Source organism: Leguminivora glycinivorella, chromosome 1, assembly GCF_023078275.1.
Source record: "Leguminivora glycinivorella isolate SPB_JAAS2020 chromosome 1, LegGlyc_1.1, whole genome shotgun sequence".
Lineage (NCBI taxonomy): Eukaryota > Metazoa > Arthropoda > Insecta > Lepidoptera > Tortricidae > Leguminivora > Leguminivora glycinivorella.
This window is the reverse complement of record NC_062971.1, coordinates 18,808,608-18,829,725: the sequence shown is the minus strand read 5'-3', so window position 1 is coordinate 18,829,725 and position 21,118 is coordinate 18,808,608. Positions and strand designations below refer to the sequence as shown.

General features: G+C 35.3%; 1 protein-coding gene across 1 annotated transcript in view; it reads left to right on the top strand.

Moving 5' to 3' along the window:
• The window catches only part of LOC125236530 (protein dachsous), a 322,516-nt gene that overhangs the window by 101,714 nt on the left and 199,684 nt on the right, over positions 1 to 21,118 (top strand). The gene's annotated exons all lie outside the window — the stretch shown is intronic.

Sequence of the window (21,118 nt, the reverse complement as noted above, 5' to 3'; positions counted from 1 at the left end):
ATATTGAATGAGCGACTCTCCCAAAAAAAGTGTAAAAATGGGTGTATGAATGACCCTTATCCATCGCTGACTTTTGAGTAAATGAATGAAAAACAATTTCACCAAACATTTATATTGTTACTAGCTCTTGCTCGCGGCTTCGCTCGCGTTAGAAGAGACAAAAAGTAGCCTATGTCACTCTCCATCCCTTCAACTATCTCTACTTAAAAAATCACATCAACTCTCCGCTCCGTTTTGCCGTGAAAGACGGATAAACAAACAGAGCCACACACTTTCCCATTTGTAATATTAGCATGGATATCTCACACCGATTGGGCAGCGTTATATGCTTTTAGCCAGCGTAAGTTTTTCCGACCAATTCCCATTGAGTATATACCTAGTATCTACTCCCTATCCATAAATATATACTTGTTTTTTCACATAAAGGAACGCTATCGTGATTTGGGTTTATCGTGAATATACCTCTACAGACGTGTTGAGAGACTTTGTTTTATGAAGGGCAGGATTTACCTTCAAACGAAGGAAGCACATGCAATAGTCGTAACATTGTAAGCCGAATAGTGGAAACCCGCAAACATTCCTACGCATGTTATCGTTCGAAACTTCGCAATTAATCAGTCGGTTAATAACAACGGGCCTTATACAAGGGCTCCTAATAAAGTCGCGTAAGTTTAAGGCATTCCGGGCCAGACTAACTCTCTTATCTGACTGTGTACACATACAAATCATGCGCATTCGAATGGAAAAGCAACATAAATGTTGCGATTTAAACCAATGCTGAAGTAAACTTAAAATATTCGTTATAAAACTGGCAATGTGGACCTTTCGTTTCCGTAAGGCCTAAAACACAATATTCTGATTGTCATATTTTGACATCTGTATACAGCATAAAAGTATAAGATTCTCACACAAAGGGAGCCACCGCTGGAGGGCTTGATCAGATTAAGCGGGCCATTTTTTTCAAAGTTGTCCCCCCACTTTTTCTTGGATGTGGAATTTTTTATGTGGTTTACACTCAGAAACGCCAGCTCTTTCAATCTTTATAGGAGAAAAAAGTGTCCCAGGGTTCATTCCCATTCCGTTACCATTTTTTCATAGAACGGAATGGAAAGTTTGAAAAATGTATGGAAATCTGGGGACATTTTTTTCTCCTATCAGGATCGAAAGACCTCGCGATTCTGAGTATGAATCGCGTAAAAAATACCCATGTTACATAAAAAGTGGGGCGGACATCTTTGAAAAAAAAAATGGCCCAAGTATTTATGACATTATCAGTTAAATACACATAGTTTATTTAAATCCAATTTCGCCCAGGAATGTGTAGAGTGGCTGAATCCCCACGCTGCCTCGTGTGGCGACGGCCCCGCTAGAGACCGACGATCCTCGGGCACGCACCAATTAGCGCACTCGTCGCGCAGAAACACCATCATAAATCTGATTGGACCGTTAGTATTGGGCCTCGAAAACGGCGGAATCGAAGGTTTCAATTCGATGTAAAGATTGTTTTTTTTTTTTATTATGCACTGATCGGCGATTGACCCTATAATAATGGAAAGTGGAGACAGAGTCTAAGATGGAGCTCACCGATTCTGTATATTTCACGGATTGTGCAATAGATATGTGAGTGTGCTTATTTATTAAACGTCCCACTTTGTCGGTTACCATTAAGGCGAGATTTACTTGTATCTTTATAATATGAATAACCTGACAAAGCGGCTTTATAGCTATCGACAAAGTGGGACGTTTTTCCGTGCACACTCACATATGTAGGTGCCTTATGTTTGCATTTTTTGTCTGCTTTGATGCTCAGGAGCATTTCAGGGGGCATTTAGCATTTTTTCTTGAATACTGTCTCACACCTTTCATTTTTAACCCCCGACGCAAAAACGACGATGTTTGACGTGTCTGTCTGTCTGTTTGTGTGTCTGTGGCATCGTAGCTCCCGAACGGATGAACCGATTTAGATTTAGACTTTTTTTGTTTGAAAGCTGAATTAGTCGGGAGTGTTCTGATTTTAAGTATACGAGTGCAGCAGCGTTACTCGAGCACCGATATTGCAGAAATCTTCAACGGGTATGCATTATCTATCACTGTCGATTTCATTTAAAGTATTTCAAATTCCAAAATTACTTTAATTTACTTTTACAATTTTAGTAATTTGGTGTATGTACGTTATATTAAATAAGGTCTGCATGAACATCCATCTTCACAGCAACAACACATAAATTTCATAGAAGCTATGACTAGTATCGTACAATGGACCGATATTTATCAGTTAATAAGTTTATCACGAACCGCGCTTCTAATGGCCTCACGCCCCCCGCCGCTCGAGAATCTCTCGCGAAGATCGCTGGAAGTTTTTCCAAACGAAAACTTTAACATTAACAATTGGCCTATTAATAAATTATCTTTATTAATAAGAAGTCTGAGAACACGCGTATATTTTTTTCTAGAAATAGAGGATTTTGATATTCAGAATTACAGGTAGAAAACCGCTTTTTGCCTACTCTTTTGAGTTCCCTTGCTTGTAAATGTAATCTTTTTAGGTTACAAATAATGCATTTTATATACGAAATAATGCATTTTATCTCGATGACACACTGACGGATATATGAACAACACATATCCTAAAAAATAAAACGGGCGTGTAAAAAAAATGTAAAGATATATACAAAGCTTTAAAGCTAAACCGTTAAAAAAAGGTTCATGAATTGATAATTAATGTTAAATAAATGATCTATTGGTAAGTCAAGTGGAGAAACACTTAATCGTAAAGTCCATTAGTTAATATGAAAAAATAACATAATGGCAAGTTAATCTCTTTTCGCTTAAGGGATTTAGGTATAAAAACAGGCCGCTTTAAGGTATCGATCCGATTTAACCGGAATGGAGTTTTTGTTCAAGAACTAATTACCGACGTCGGGCAAATCTCGTAAAAACAAACAAGTGTGACGTTGTTGTTGAAATCGGCGGGATAATTGACATGGAAGTGTCCTAGGTTGATTGTAAAAGTGGTCTGAAATAGTTTTGTAATCATACGGGTTAGTCCTTTAACAGCCGTAGTCCGATATGTAAGACACAGTACCCAGCTCATTTTCTAGAAGTTTGATAAATAATAAAACGTTTAGTTTACGTTAACGGTGATAAAGATCGATGAAAAATAAGCGGTTGAAAGAAATCGTTCAAGGGTTCTGTATTGGACGGGTGTAGGGAATTATTACCAAACTTGCGGTTCCTTGTCTATCTGTGAGAATGTGTTTTAATACTATACTAGCTTTTACCCGCGGCTTCGCCCGCGTAATAAAAGTATTCATTAAGATTTTCATTTGGATCCTTAGGTTTCTCTGGTATATTTATCTGCGATTATTTCGATTGCACATAATACTTTTGCTTGCAATGATTGTAGAAATATTACACATCGACCACAGCGTAGGTAATTCTATATACGCTGGGGAAACCTTTATAAACATCCCACATAGCCCGTATTTCGACACTATATGATCGGTGGGTAAAAAGTACTTTTTTCTATTATCCCTTACAATGTTTTACATTTAGCTTATACTTATCGCAAACGTAATCTTCAAGCAAGCAAACAACGATCCTCTTAGAGCACTTTGATTGTAAGAGACCGCCGACCGATTATCCGTATCCCTCTAACGATACCCATATTATCCGTATCCGTATCCGTTTCCGTATCCGTATCCCTATCCGTATCCCTATCTCTATCCCTATCGCTATCGCTATCGCTATCGCTAACGCTATGGCTATCGCTATCCCTATCGCTATCCCTATCGCTATCCCTATCCCTTATCAAGATAACACTAAGTTCTCGCGCTTTGTACACATATTTAAAGTCACATACAGGTCGAAAGCGATTAATTAACATTATTTTTACCTTTTTTCCCAACGTTTCGGCCAGGTTGCACTGGCCGTGGTCGCGGAAGACTGACGTCCCAGCAAAATGTCACCGGAGATGTAAACAACACAAAACTACCCGATATTATCCTATCCCTATCGCTATCCCTATCCCTTATCAAGATAACACTAAGTTCTCGCGCTTTGTACACATATTTAAAGTCACATACAGACAGGTCGAATGCGATTAATTAACATTATTTTTACCTTTTTTCCCAACGTTTCGGCCAGGTTGCACTGGCCTTGGTCGCGGAAGACTGACGTCCCAGCAAAATGTCACCCCATGTAAACAACACAAAACTACCCGATATTAATTTATATAAATGTCCGGGGTAGACAAATAAATATAATCTATTGTAATTATTTACGACATCACATTAGAAACCTCAAAAATAACAGTACTTCTCCACTATTTAATGGATGTTATTATACATATAAACCTTCCTCTTGAATCACTCTATCTATTAAAAAAAACCGCATCAAAATCCGTTGCGTAGTTTCAAAGATTTAAGCATACAAAGGGACATAGGGACATAGGGACAGAAAAAGTGACTTTGTTTTATACTATGTAGTGAAGTAATTATAACACAATAAGGACTCGTAAATTTTACATTAAAATTAATATTTAGTTGTATTTTTTACGGATAACTTATGGTGTACAAGTAAAACAATCACAGTTATATAATCAAAATTACAAACATAGGCGGCAATCAGGCAGAGATTTCAGCCTTTTTTTTGACCTAGGTACTCCAATTGTAATTGTTAATGCACAAAAAAATTTTTCGATTTCAAAAGGAATGTCGTTCGAAAACGATTTTATTTTATTATACCCGCATGCTTTTGCTTCTCAAAGTAAATAACATCTGGTGTCATAGTTCATTTAAACCGCGCAGTTAACTTTTAACACGGAAAACACATTGTCTGAGAAAAAATAAATTAACCAAAGATCGTAAATTAACCTTACAAAAGAACGAATTATATAAATTCTGACAGATACGATCCATAAAAATTGATGGACATAAAACTACAGTTACAATACTATGCTTCCGTTGCACTGTCTCTTTTTTTCTTAATGCATGTGAGAGTGACAGAAATATTGCAATAACTTTTAGTATGGATACATAAAAATGATCTGGTTATTGAACTTAAACCACGAAATCCTTCAAGCTTTTCTTGTTTTATTTCAGCTAGTTAAATTCCGAGCTCACAGCGTCACGGTCACTAACTTATTTGCGACCTTAAAACGATCCCGTAGCTGTTCCCGAAAACACGGTTTACCGTGTCAGGGTGCATACTGTGCATAGTAAATATAACAATCGCTATGACTCCGTAGCGTATGAAACGTAGCTTTCACTATAGCACTAATATGAAAGAGACACAAAACGTTTCCTTGTAGAGTAAATAAGCGATTGTCAACTTGGCTAGGCGAAACGACCCTGAAAATTACCATACGACAACGAAGTAAAAATAACAGAGAGGATGTTAGAAAAATGTGTGGTCGGTTGCTTTTCGTGTATTGCTGTGACAATGGGTTGAGACAATGCCTTAAGGCCCCTTTACTTTTCTGTCTTGTGCACAGCGTTCGTATGTTACATGAAAACGCATGTAAACCTATTTTAAGTTACTCTCATATTTCTAGCAATTATCTTAGTTATTATTAGGACAACATTTTGACGCATATCAAAGATTTAAAATCAAATTAGGCGTCAGTCAAGAGCGGACACTTCTCAAAATTGACAAAGTCGTTTGTTCAAAAGAATAAAATAATGTTTGCATGTGTGTGTCTGCATGGCCAGACACATTACATATTAATTATCATTGACTGAAAAACCAGATATACCTAAGTAATGTGTAATTATATTAAGAGAGCTGATTACTTGGAATTAAATAGACGCTCTCTAAAACGTCATAAAAATATTATTGAAGTGCAATTGAGCATTAAGAGCATATCAAGAGAAGCCGCAAAGAGCATTGCATAATGTGAATAGATAATTTTCTTAATTACAGTAATTGAATGCTTCGAAAAGTGAGATCAAAGCGGAGTCATATATTTCTTGTGTTTTGCACGTAACAGTGTCGACCTCCTGGAGAGAACTTCCATTACATTTTTGATGGCTCCCATGACAGTGCTTCAGATTAAAGCTAATAGGTTTCTTATTAGTAATTTAATTATAACTTAGCAATGTCTATTTTATAACCATCACTTGACTTATAACTAAAGAACACGGGGACAAGACTGCCCCGGAAACGGCGAAGGTAAATTTAAAATTAGATTTTACGCGATCCCTGATAACAATAAGAACAGCTGTCTCAAAAACAAAGCACATTATAGGATTTCAATTTGGACTACACAAAGCCAGCAATATAGCCGTCAGCCAATAACTCCGCGCGCCTGGAATAGCCCTGTTCAGTGTTCCAGAAGTTACAAGTTAACAGCACAGCGCGGCGTGTAATTTTTGAGCAGTCGCGTTTCTGCAGCACACAATGGACTGTTACGCGCTAGTTACAGGTACCGTTAGCAATAAACATCCCTAACTATGCAGCGATCGCGTCCTGAGTTTCAGAGCGGCGAAAACTTTACCGAGAATTGAGGCAGGCGTTTGTACGACTGCAGTTTTGTGCTATAGTCGTGTTTCACAAGGGGAACAAAATAATCTTGAATCCTGAGCGTAAGTTCGTTTTCACATTATCCGATCCGATATCGGATGTGGGATGGATTTAAAACGAAAAACTCCAAGATGGCGGCTTAAATATATGGGATATCTGTCCTACATCCGATATCGGATCGGATCATGTGAAAACGCACTAAGGATACAAGATTATTTTTTCTTTGGGCTTAAACCTAAAGTGAAAATTGTTTCGCTATCTTGCCCGACTACTGTGAAAAGCAATATGTAACATATTTTGCCTTTCATATCACATATGAATAAATTATTATGTTTCAAAACACTCTTTATATAAAAAAAACCTGCATCTTCTAACGGAAAAGAAGAAGGCTTGTTTCTGAAATAGTGATCTGTAATCGATTTTAACAGGCTACCCAGCCCAATTGAAGCCATACATGATTTAAGTAACTTGTAAAACCTTTATTGAGACACTCAAATGCATCCCTATGTATGATATCCAACAAAATTCTATAGCAAATCCAGTAAAGCAGGAATCAATAAGCGGCGGCAATAATACTAGGTACAGTAAGCACCAAACTTTTTTCCCGGTTATTTCAACTTCACACTGCAATCCGACACAATGCCACTCCGCCGTTTACAGCGCACACGCAGCCGCACTTTATTCATATTTCCCTTGTATTTGGTATTGCCAATTAGTGTGATCGTAAAGCTGCCCATTACGGGAGGTCCTTGATACAGGCGGCGCGGGCAGTCTTATAGGCAAATCTACCTTTTGATCCTACTTGTGAATTGATATCTTAAATGAGGTAGACTATTTTCGTTAAAGGCTATTAATATAAAAAATTTAAGTAAGATATACTTTAAATATTTGATATACATTTATAACATCTTATGAGCAGCAATTGTACTTATGGCCCAGTAAATCTGGGCCCATAGTTTGGGTAACTAATTCTGATTTAGATCTCTCTGATCTAGCAATTTAGGTCGGTGGTCTGTTCGACCATTGTGTGCAATAATCTTTGAATTTTAAAGACGCGTCTGCGAGATTTAGCAACAACTTCACATATTTTATAGAATTATTTTATTGGTCCGTAATACTGCGTTCATCGTGTTTTATGGAGCTATTAGCTTTTTAATCTCATGCAACAGCACTGCCGGCTGAAGAAAGGGTACCTCCAATCGACATACCAGCGACATCTTTAGTAGGCTTATCTATTTAATATTCTTTGTCACAAGATCATTGAACTATGGTATTTAGATTTAGTTTTTTTTTGTTTGAAAGCTAAATTAGTCGGAAGTGTTCTTAGCCATGTTTCATGAAAATCGGTCCACTATGTCGGGGGTTTTTCAAAATTTTAAGTTTGAGGTTAGGCAGGTACTGGATGTTATTAAAACATTCCTTTATGCTTTTAAAATTCTAGTTACAGTCAGAAATTTATGAGAAACATAATTAGAGACAAGTGAGTGAGACAGTTTAAGTGAGTGTAAATAAATAGCCATTTAGCACTGGTATTCTAGACGTATTTTTATATACAAAGTCGAAAATAAACCGCTCTAAAAGATATTTTAATAGTGATATTCATAGTTAAAACGAACAGGCGAACATATTAAATATCCCATCTATACAGATCTCCATCTGCAATTGTAGCTGTTATATAATATGTGGCAACAAATACTTAAAACGTTGAAAGTAACTTGTCCCGTTGGCAATAAACATAAGTGCTAGAATGCGTCGTTAATGCGATACGTACACGTTCCAGGGTTGTCGGTTTGTACATTCGGTACTGTTTATATGCCAATGTGGAGGGGACACACGGCCGGGACGAAATGGGATCTCCATGGACATTTTCAGTAAGCACAACGAAATTTCGTAACAATATTTTTGTCTCGTTATTTAAAAAAATGCTCGTTTAGATGGCGACCTTGATTATATTTAACAATTATAACACTTATCAAAATAATTGGGTCACATTATCAAAACTGTTATACAAGTTGTAATCCTGAGTTGATCACATGCACTGTGACTACAGATTTCACTTTGAAAATAATCCTCTATATCTATTTTCTTTTGCATATCAATTTTTGTGGAAAAAAAATGTATTATGTTTACGGTTTGTTCTACACAGAGACAATAAATCAAATCTCAAATGCTCAAAGGTTAACTGGAAGAGATCCCTTAAAGGGATAAGTTCGCCTTTGTACTGAAACTTTTTATTTTAAATATTATGTGCTGTATTATTTTTCTGTACAATAAAGTGTTTACTTACTTACTTACAATAACTTAGTCTAAAATCAGAATATTCTACAGCTACTTACTTGCCACCCATTATATCTAACTAAAAGCTTAGCAGAGATATTATAAACATACGCACGACTTGGTATAGCCTATTAGATAGAAAGACTATGGTGAACTTAATCTTAGAAAAGCGGATAGGCTATGATACTTAAACGGATATATTTTTAATAGAAGGTCAACAAGTATTAATAGAAATTTTTTTTCAAGAGTAAATATGTACCAATGCTGGAACGAACTCCAGTAACCGCTTGCGAAGTACTTATACCATATGGAAACCGAACTTCATTTACCTTCTAAGTAAGTATATAATATATGTACTTGCAAATGAAGTACCAATACTGTACTATCAGAAAGCTATGCGGGGTTGATAGAGGATAGAGGGTACTAACTCAAAAGTCACTGCCACAAAAAATATATAAATAAAAAAACCGGTCAAGTGCGAGTCGGACTCGCTCACCGAGGGTTCCGTACAAACTTTCAATAGTTGAATCATCAAAATGTTATTCATAGAACTCTACAGACTACAGATTTGACTAAATCCCTCAAGACTCAATTTCCCACATAACAAGTAATATTTTAATATACAATTTTATTGTTAGACAATGTCTAAATAAAATCAAGACTATTCGACTTCAATAGTTTACGACTTACGACATGTCGCAAGGACGCTCCTGAACCTCATTATATCAGGAAAAAACGCGATGTAGGAAATGAGCGTTCAACGTACAGCGACATCTATCGGCAAATTGAGTAAACTAATGCGCGCGAGCTAGTATGGAAGATGATTTTTATGGAAAATTGTTTATTGCGTGAACGATTTTAACCATTTTGCCTCTATTTGAAAGCAGGTAATTTCATTGTTATTTTTTTAATAAATACAGGTACAATAAACACCCGCAAGGGCGTTGAAATTGAAAATGTAAATCTGAAAGGTTTTTTATAAAAAAAAAAAAAAAAAAAAGTTTTCAAGATACGTGAACGATTTTATTTTTCCTATTAATATTCATTATAATAGCCATGTTTGGTGAAAATTTCATAAATTTATGTTGGTAAACTTCGGAGATAAGGGGGGGGAACGGTATTTTTTTTACATTTTCCTTCAAAAAACATTTTTTTTCAACAACCACAAAATTTAAAAAAATGGTTTTGATATGTAAAATTTGAGCTCTTTCTAACGATACCCCACTTGACCTAGTTACTTGAAATTTTCAGTTTGCCCCCCTTTCATTTTGGCCATTTTCTATCATTTATATTGATTAATTTAAAATAAATATACATTCAACTTGTAGAAGTTCACAATGTTTGTAACTATTCCAAATTTCATATCGATAACATAAGTAGTTCTCGAGATATTTAACAATGTGACAGACGGACAGACAGACGGACAGAGTCGCACCATAAGGGTTCTGTTGTACCTTTTTGGTACGGAACCCTAAAAACAAAGTTAAACTCACTGCACATAATTCCTTCATAACCGTATGTAGCATCCTCAGCCTCAGATCCCTATAGATCCAGAAAGTGCGATCCCATCGCGCGATTCTTACAATAGTTGTCGTCTAAACACAAACCCTTGTTATTGGGACGCCCACGGTCACATTTTACGCTGCGCAGGACTCTTAAACTGGGAATAGAGCAAATTGAAAGGGAAATGAAATTCAATTGAGCCCGGGAATTGTGTGGAAATGTTACTGCAGTTAGAAGTTTTCAGGTCCGATTTTATGCAAGGTAAGATATTGATGGCTAGTCTTGGTTCTATGGAAAATCTTTGACAGGAAGTCTTCATGAGACCTTATAGAGCATATCCATTACGAAAGTTTATTGACAACAGAGGTATCTAAAAGATGATAAAAGACAAAAGATGGACCTACTCCGATTTCGGTGGCAAAATCCTTTAGTCCACTCGATGCCACTTCGATTCTTCCAATGCCCATTGCCCAACCTACTCCATTTCATGGGGCGATTTTTCTGAAAATGGTTGAGTTTTCGAATATAAATTAGTAAACACAACGAACACTATTGAATTTCGGTATAGTGTTTTCAGAAATTCATATTATCTATGTATTTGTATGTGTCCCGGTATTTTATAAGTACACGCACCTCCTGTTAATCCCCCGGCGCTGGGCGCTGGCTGTTCGCACGGCGCGGCGCTCGCGCACTATTTCACACTTTATCAGCGAGCCGATGCCCGCGTACGCATAATTCAGACCTACACCAGTGCACAACTAGTAAACAGTACGATTACCTATAACATGTACTCTTTTTGCTATTAGTGAGTCGTTTGCGTACCGAATACTAAATAAAATATATTAATTGTTTTCCCAATAATCCGAGAGCTCTGCTAGCTATAATATCGATTTTATAATCAAAATAGGCGGTGACAAAAGGACCAGACAAGTGTTGCGTTTTTTTTCTTTTTGATATTTCAAAGCTTGTCACATCGTGCGGATTTTTCCCTACCTCCTTTCATTTACACGCGTTAAATTAGTTCTACACCAAAAATCTGACCTGGAAGAACGTGGCGGTTTTCCGACTTACATACATTTTGCAGTTGTGTACCTCGGGAGATTTTTTTCTTTAATATTATTTTTTATGAAGCGTAGGAGTACATTTGTTGCTACTTAAATTGTATCCATAGTCTTCATAGCCAATCATCATAATTAATCATAGGCTTATAGTACACTTTTTTGACAAATTAAATTAACCCACTGATGTAGTAGGAACATGCACTTTGAACACAATTCTGTGTACTGTGTCGCGACCCAGGTTGCCATGTTGCTGTATTAAATGCTGTGATTTAGTTCTCTAACATCGTGTGTCTCTTAAACAAAGCAAGGCTCGCTGTGTGTTTTGTTCAGGTATTTTTCATTTAACTGGACCGTCGCATAGTGTATTTAAATTGTCTCGCAGACACAGCGCTTAAAACGTCCCCATTAGGTTTTCACTGTATTCCTTTTTTTTTGTTCTTAGCTATGAAACGATTTTAACCATTTTCTAGTAGGCATTGTTATCTGTGAAAATGAAGGAAAAAAAGTAAGAAAAGTATATAAGTTCCTAGACATCTCCGTGGAAGAATCCTCATTTTTCTAAAATATACTTAATCTGAAAAACTTTAGTTACTAACCAACAAAAAAGTTACGATGATCATTATGCATTTTGAAATGAGAATCATTGTTGCTCAAACTTTGAAAGATTGTTAACACATTCAAGTTAACTTCACCTTGTTTCGTCAATATCCAAAAACATGTCAAAATATTTGTCGCGTCATTGCAAAGGAAACACCTAAAACATTACACAAAGTCTCTAACATTTACCCATTATAAATTTTAATGGGTACCCATTCAAAAACGCAGAACTAAAGTGAAAGCATGTACACATAAGGGTAGGGTCACACAGCCAAAGGTCCTACACAATGACCTTACAAGTGTCAATTCATACAAATGCGTTCCAGTATATCTTGGACCGTGTTACAAACTGGCCGTATGCGTTTCTTGTGTTATTATGCGCCCCGCTAAAGAGATGGGGTTCATGCTAAGATGGTTGTTTATACTTTGTTGATATAGGCTTCCTTGCGTTGGTTCTTAAATTGGTTAGGTATTGAATATAGGAACAGATTGTGTCGATTTCATGTGTACATTCGAGATATGAGAATCATTGTAGTCACAATATATTTGTTTTCTACAACGGAACTACCTGCTAGTTAAAATAAAAAACGTAATCGTCTAAAAAAACCGGCCAAGTGCGAGTCGGACTCGCGCACCGAGGGTTCCGTACAAACCTGCAAGGTTTACAAAGTTCGTTCATTACGACAATCGAGTCATAATATGAGGAAATGGGTAGTAAGGTTAAAATTATTAAAAAAAAATATATTATGTGATGTAACTAAAAATTTATGGTTTTCGTAATTTTTCCTTTATCTATGCTATAAGACGTTGCTTCGTACCAAATTTCAAGATTCTGAGTTCACGGGAAGCACCCTGTAGGTTTTGATTCCCTTGCAAGTATCGAAAATTTGCGGCATAAACGGCTGTATCTTTTGATTGCGTTGGCTTAGAAGTTTGATTTTTTCACAGCTTCAAGGGACAGTAGACCTGAGTAATTGATATAAATTTCAGCTTCATACCTCCACGCGTTCCTGAGAAAAAGGGTCTTGACAGACGGACGGACGGACGGACAGACGGACAACAAAGTGATCCTATAAGGGTTCCGTTTTTTCCTTTTGAGGTACGGAACCCTACAAAAAATGATGTTGACTGACTACGTCGAATTGCTACATTTTTATGAGACATGCATCAATCCAAAATATGGTTGTGATGTCTAAAAATTATCTATTTTCAGTACAGATGGTGTTTTTTTACGCATCAGTGCGAGAAGTGGTTCATTTCTTGTCAGGTCAAAACTTCGGAGGGCCGCCTGTATTGAAAAACAGCGTACGATACACGTGCGAAAGGGAAATTTTTAACTCGTGTCGATTTAAGACACTCCCTTCGGTCGTGTTTTAATTTATCGCCACTCTTATCTAACTTCCTTTTTTCCGCACTTGTATCGAAATGTATTCTAATGTTATGTTATTAATTAATGTTATGTTATTCATTCATAACATAATGCTGTAAGCGTAGTAGGTACGGCCCAAAACTTTAATGCGCTTTTCGCCTTTACATTTTAATGTTATGTTTATCTTGAATGATTGTTGTCAATATCACAGATTGGTGCTCACCAATATAAAATGCTTATGTAGATGGTTTTGAGTCCTCTGGTATATTTGTTGACTGGACTTAGTCACCTCATAGGTCGATATGACAACTGGATGCTGATAAGCAACAATGTGTCAACCCACACGCCAACCATTTTGAGAAAATGGCGTCTAAAGATTTTTTCTCATTTTTTTGTGTTTCTCTTAAAAAAAATTGTTTTTATATAGATTGTTGTGTTTTTCAGCTATAATACGTTCAGTAGTAGTGATTATTGTAGCTTAATTTCAAAACAAACTTCAATTTGACGAAATAATGCCCTTTTCTTTTATTGCGAATTGTTCGACGACGTCAAACTTTTTCAAGACTGTGTTATGATACTTAACCCACTTTTGCTAATTGTTTAAAAATATCTATGAGTCTTAAATAAACATGTTAAAGCACATAAATTGTTGTTGTAAAATACTCTACCTATGCATATTTTTAACTTTATAAGTGTTAAGTAACATATCAGTCATGGTCACTTATGTTATTAGGTATGTAGGAATCAATACATTATTTATTAATCAAACCTTTTAATGATTTTTCTACTCCCGAACTGTTTATTCACGCAAACGCATTGTTTGGTTCTGTAATCATGGCAACGCATTGCATTAACGATACTGTTGTAAAAAAAACTATTAAAAACTAAGTGCATGGTCGTTGTAAAAGTATTGTATGCAATGGTGTTTAACTGACTCCAAAATACTCGTGGAAAGTACGCCACTCATATTTCTTGACCTCCTTTAAACGCCTGTTGAATAAAATACTATAAATTAACTATTAGAGTAATGATCATTTCTAGACACATATTTAAATTATCTGTGCTTTTTCAACAAAAAATCGTTACAAAAACCAAATAATCATCTTTAAAAAAAAATAAACTACTTTCCAAAATATACAACAAAATATTTTTTTACGCTAAGAAATAGACTAAGTCATTTAAATTATGAATAACTCATGACTTGTACAAGAACAAAACATAAAATATCTTTAACAAAATAATAAACTACTATTCAGTAAGTATTCAAAAATCAAACAATATTTTTATGCATACATTAACACGTCTTAATGTAATTAGTAATTATAAAAAAATAGTAGCTTATATTAGATTTTTATATAAACACATACTTGTAAAAAATGTTTGCAAATTATAATAACGAATATGTATATTCATGACTTAAAATGTTCAATTTCGTACTGAATTTACCATTCATGTGCAAAAATATACTAATGGACTAAGTCATAACTTATTCAAACATAAATTAATATGAACAGTTATATTTTACAATATAGTGTCATGGTACTTACACCAAAAACGAACAATTTATGACCCGAATATAATTTAACAATAATGACTTATGTTTTATAACACGGGTCGTAGCATAAAACAACGAATAAAATATCATTTTGCAATAATCATTCAAGTCTCATAGTGGGTAACTATGTCATTTTTTGCGTTTTGCAAGAATGAGTCAAGTGTAAAAAAATCGTTGAGTCAACCCTCATAACACATTATTGTAATTTAAATATGTCTTCTGCCAATTACTATAATAAGTTAAGGTTCTTGACACATTAATGCAAAACAGGCAACACACGATAAAGGATTTGTGTTAACCTATTTTTTTACTTTTGGGATAGTGAAAATTTTCAAAATGAAAAGGTCATTTTTGCAAATAGAAGTTTAAAAATCCAGCTATAACATGGCATTAAAATCTCATTTTTTTAGTTTTTGTGGGTTGACACATTATTGCTTATCACCATCCAACTGTAGTCGTAATGAATGAAGAAGACAAATTGTGCTAAAAGTGCAAACTTCGTTCGCGCTAGCAACATAATTGGGATCTTAAGTTATGTCAGCATCGAAAATCAGCAGTTCTCAAAAAGTTTGTATAAAAATTAAGGAAAAATTAAATTTGTTTTTTTTTAAATTTCTATTATGTTTAGTAAGTTTTATTGCATCACTAAGGTTCTCTAGTATCTATATTTTCTTAATTATAACAATTATCCTGTATATATCTTACGAAACTCAACTTATATTACTAAATGTTGGTAACAAAATAGGATCAATTAAAATTTGCTGACGTGGCTATGTACAATTTTTTTGAGAACTGCTGAAATATGAAATGTTATCTGTCCCTATCGCTCTTGCATAATCGAGCGACGGATACCGAGACGAACGACGATTTTAGATTTTTCGATGTCGGCGGGAGGGTTCTGGACACAGCATTGTTCTCAGAGTACACAAAAGTCGGAGCCCTTTCCATTTTGTCCCCCGGACCTAACAGAGCATTGTTCTCCGTATTTTTATAAATATGAGTAGCGGCATTCCGGATTCGGGACGGTGTTAACATATTTTCTAATATGTCAACTTGGTATTGTTCTATATGTTTCTGGCGTTATACCGCATATGTTGTGTAATGCGTCAGCTTTTTGTTATGTAGATAACATCAAATATATTCGATAAGCCTTTGTGTACAACGTTTTAGAAGGTTTTTGTAAGTACTTTTTGTCACATACATTTTAGTAAGTACATACAGGTATTATGAATAAAAATAAAAATAAATACATAAAAAATAAAATATGCATAAGCAGACATAAGTAGGTACTTACATATATTTTTTTACTTAATTGATTTTGTAGGAAGGTTTTCGTAGAAGTTGAATACTACCTTATGTTTTTACCATGAATATCGTAAGTCACAAGCATTTTGTAATGCATTGTTTTGTTATAAATTTGGCACAGAAATTAAAATTACACCTTTTTACGTTTTCACGCAAAATAATCTCCCACCTTGAGTGACATAAAATAACATTAGAAAAAAAATGAAGTTCTGTACGAGTCCGGCATTCTTATTACAGCGGTCTATTATCTTAGTCATTATAATCACAGCAAAATAAATCGTATTCCTTGGTTGTAAAACTGAAATTCGCTTGACATAAAAGATTGATGCTCGCAATCGGTTTTTTCTATCGGTGTTCAGAGAATGTGATCATTTTGTGTCGACGATACGATTATCATATACACTAGGGCTTTATTGGGTACTAGCTTTTGCCCGTGACTTCGCTCGCGTTAGAAAGAGACAAAAAGTAGCCTATGTCACTCTCCATCCCTTCAACTTAAAAAAAATTGCCGTGAAGGACGGACAAACAGACACACACATTCCCATTTATAATATTAGTTTGGATTGGCTGTTTTTTTTTATTTCTACGTCGGTGACAAACAAACACGTGCGTTGATGATAAGCAGCATACATAAGAGAAAGCACGCTCTGTGTTAACAACGTTTGTAGCGTTACTAAATTTAACTGATTGAAATATTTTTAATGGAGCACGTTCTCAACTCGGCTGTAGGTACGTTAGGTAAAGATAAACTAACCACAAAAATAAAATTTTGAAAAAACCCCCGACCGCGACATAGTAGACCGATTTTCATGAAACATGGCTAAGAACACTCCCGACTAACTCAGCTTTCAGACAAAAAAAAACTAAATCTAAATCGGTTCATCCGGTCGGAGCTACGATGCCACAGACAGACACACACACAGACAGACAAACAAACAGACAGACAGACACGTCAAACTTATAACACCCCGTCGTTTTTGCTTCGGGGGTTAAAAAATTTCATTTTACAAGTGGAGCTCTGGAACGAAACATAGTTTACGTTTGGAAATTTCTTTCTTCCTGTTTGGTTGGTCATCGACAAGACATTGTTAAAAAATTCGAGTTCTCATCATGGATTTCACGAGGAATTGAGGGAACTCTGCAAGCTTCATCTTTGATACCTTCGCTTGTTTTAAAACAAATTTTAATAAAGTGCTAAATATTGGTCTAAGACAGGTGCAAGATCTAGAAAATATGAAACGTCAGTGTCATTGCCGGCAGTATTTATACATATTACGACACGTTTCCGTCACGAACACTTATACATATACAGTCGCCACTAAACGTCTTCGTTAGCTTCGCAAAAACCCCGATGAGCTTCTGCATTCCTTCTCCTGTTTAGATCCCGTGTTGTTTACATGACACATTCCCGTAATAATGGAGTTTCAATCTTATCCCCATGGATGTAGCTCCATTTTGATGGATGGGTGTGTTGAAGTAACATCGTTTGATATTTCAATTGGGGTAGAAAGAATGTCTCATTACGTGTTTGCGAATTAAGGCCTAGCACGAACCCACACTAGGGATTTTCATTTGGGTTACCTTTTGCTTAGCTTGACTGTCACGAACAATATATAAGTACAGATGTAGTGCGAAAAGGGGTTTCCTTCATATTTTTTCCGGAAACGTTCGTATTTGTCATGCTAGTTCAGTCAATGTCAGTACATCTTGTACTGAGACTGGCTGGAATAGCATGACACGTTCGTACGTTTCCGTAACTATACGAAGGCAAATCTTTTCACACTATATATGTATTGCATATTCTTGGCCGATAATACACTTACAACTCTGTAACTTGTTTTACTGTAACAATATACGCCGTATCAGATATCAGTGCTGTAAGCACTCCAAATTTTAAATTAGGTGACTTTAAACTGTAGGTACACAAAAAATACCATTTTATCATTGTATATAAACCGCCGGTTCATATTATTTAGCATTTAGTAATAAACAGTGAACCTTATTCGTTATAAAAAAATCATACAACGACTGAAATTCTGATAAAGTTGTTCAAGTTCCTTTAACATATATTAATAAGCCTGATATAAATGTAATAAAAACAGTTGTCATACTAATAGTTATTAATACATAAGTTGCGTATCCCGGTTCAAAACACGTGGGAGGGAAAAAAAATAAAAGTCTTCTCAAATGGGCCCAGTGGATAAAATATCAATAAACGTTACATATTTCACCGAACATACCTTAACGATGGACCAAATTGTTATTATTTTGTAAGTGATATGTATATGAATATATGCCCCAAAATGTTGATACATGTTATATTATGCAAGATGCTTCACCAAATGCAAAGATGATACGGATATGCAGAGGATAAGAACGGATTTAACTAATTCATTGATTACTATTTTATTATTAAATTAGTACGTAGATAAATACAAAATAGACAGCTATTTATTATAAGCTTTTATTTAATTTTTTTTGTTATTTTTTCAGGTATGTTCTACAACAAAGCTTTTAGCTGCATAAGTCTGGTATGTACAAATAGGTACTCTATGCATTTGAGGTTCTGCTACATTTTGTTAAGGCCCAAAAAGATGCATGTTTTTATTTTAGGCCTGCGCGGTAAATGTTCAAAGTATCGTTAGTTTTTCGTTTTCAACGTTTTGATTTTATCTGCTATTTAATGTTATTAATCTGCTATTTAATTATCTGCTACTTATAAATTCGGTTTTTATCTGTGTTTAGGACCACCCTTGGTCGTTTAAAAATGTTTCATGGTGTTTACATATTCGTCTGCCACGTATCAAGCACCTCGTTTACTAAAACCAATGTTATATACAAAAAAAAATTTATAGTAGCAGTAAACCTGCAGGCAGAATCTAGAGCTGGTTCCCGAGATGAAAGCCCGTGTATCAAACTAATAGAGAGGCCGATAATGTGCAGTTACGGCCGCTCGGGACCGTGTTGAAATTCTTACACGGGACGTGAATTAAAACTTGAATGCAGCGTCAGCGTACAAACGTGTTCTCGGCATAAAGGATTTACAAAAAAAAAACTAGCTTATACCCGTGGCTTCGCTCGCGTTAAATTTGAAAATTGCGTAATGCTCCATACAAACTTTCACCCTCGATTTTAAGGAGGGGGTTAGAAAGAGACAAAAAGTAGACTCTGTCACTCTCCATCCCTTCAACTATTTCCAGTTAAAAATCACGGCAATTCGTGGCTCCATTTTGCCGTGAAAGACGGACAAACAAACAGACACATACACTTTCCCATTTATAGTATTAGTATGGATATACTGTTATTTTTTTATTTATTGTACGCATAATTTTTTTACACATACTAAAGTATGTTAGGAATAATGTGAAATCAAATTTTGTATGATAAATGTTAGAATAATTTTAAACTTCATCAAATAGGAAGATACTCATAGAAACAAGTATGTAATTCACTGATTTAAACTTTCACGATTATTACACATAATTATTTTTCAAATCGGGACTTAATCGCGTATGACTACATATTAAACTGACCTCCAACGTTTCAGGGACAGCGTTGTCCCCGTGGTCTCGGAGATGACTATATGTAGTCATACGCGATTATGTCTCGATTTTGAAAATAATTATGTATGTAATTTTTTTCTACATCATAGCGTATCGTTCTGTCGCCTTTCACAATGTTGTTTAAGTAAACTTTATCGTTCCACTAATACCCATAACGTCGTCATTTATTTTATATAACGGTCAATGCATAATACCTTCGTCGACTATACCTTCTTCTTCTTTATAAATAAATAAAAGACTCAAAAAAAGATCCAAAATAAAGTTATTTGTAAATTCTTTGTAATATATTATGCTGACGGTACAATAACTTGAGGTAAAACTGTCACAATGGATTGAACTTAACACCGCTGCATAACAGATCAGATAACTATAATGATTATAATGATCGAAAAAGGCTTTTTAAACAATAATAGAGAGCAGAGATATATTTTACTTGTCGTTTATTATTGTATTTAATGGGATGACAGTCATGACAGCATGATTACCGCTATTTATAGTAAACGTATATACCTACTTATAGTTACATTCTTGTAGTTTAAAGCTAGGGACATCCGGCGTGTTCCTTATGGTCAGGCTAAATTAAAATTATATTCAGTACTTTACTTTAAAAGGTATGTTCATTTTAATTTATAGGTCCTTTATAATATTTACATTAATTATATAGGTATGTGATGTGAAGAATATAGGTACCACAAACTGTCATAAGTCATAAGGCTCGATATTCATGAATTGTACTTTAATACGGTTCGAATATCGACTTACACACGAGTGAACTTATTTTGTCGATTCCAAAAACAAAACTTTCGCCGGATTCAAAAAATAATCCTTAACCCAAACATTCGGGCCCTTTCATAGATTGAAAAGGGCACCGAATCTAAAGCCTCCGCAGCCTTATTCAGCCCCACGCTTCCTCCCAGGTTTTTATCGAATTCACACCCGTAGAACAAAAGCGAACAAAACAAAGTGTTGCCGCTGGCGACACCTGACGAAGTGAGAATGAAACTTGATACCGACCGTAAACACCTACAATCCAAAACCAACTTTAATTCGACCGTTTACATTTCAATTTGGCGGAACAAGTCACGATCAAGACATATTCTTGGTTGATATACAACAACAGGGTTTGTGGTATTGTTTTAAGGCTGCTTCTCGAACGGCCGCCCGTTTTATTAAGATTCAGTGTGTACGTGATACGGTCTACATTTCGCTTGGTACCTAGTTTCATATTGGAATAATTTTATAGTTATTATGGTATTGTATCGATATGTTTTTGATATTGCGATCGCGATAGGGTGCATTTTAAATGGCTAAATATTGAATACACCGTGCAAAATACAATAGGCAATTCCTAAAACTGAGTAAATAT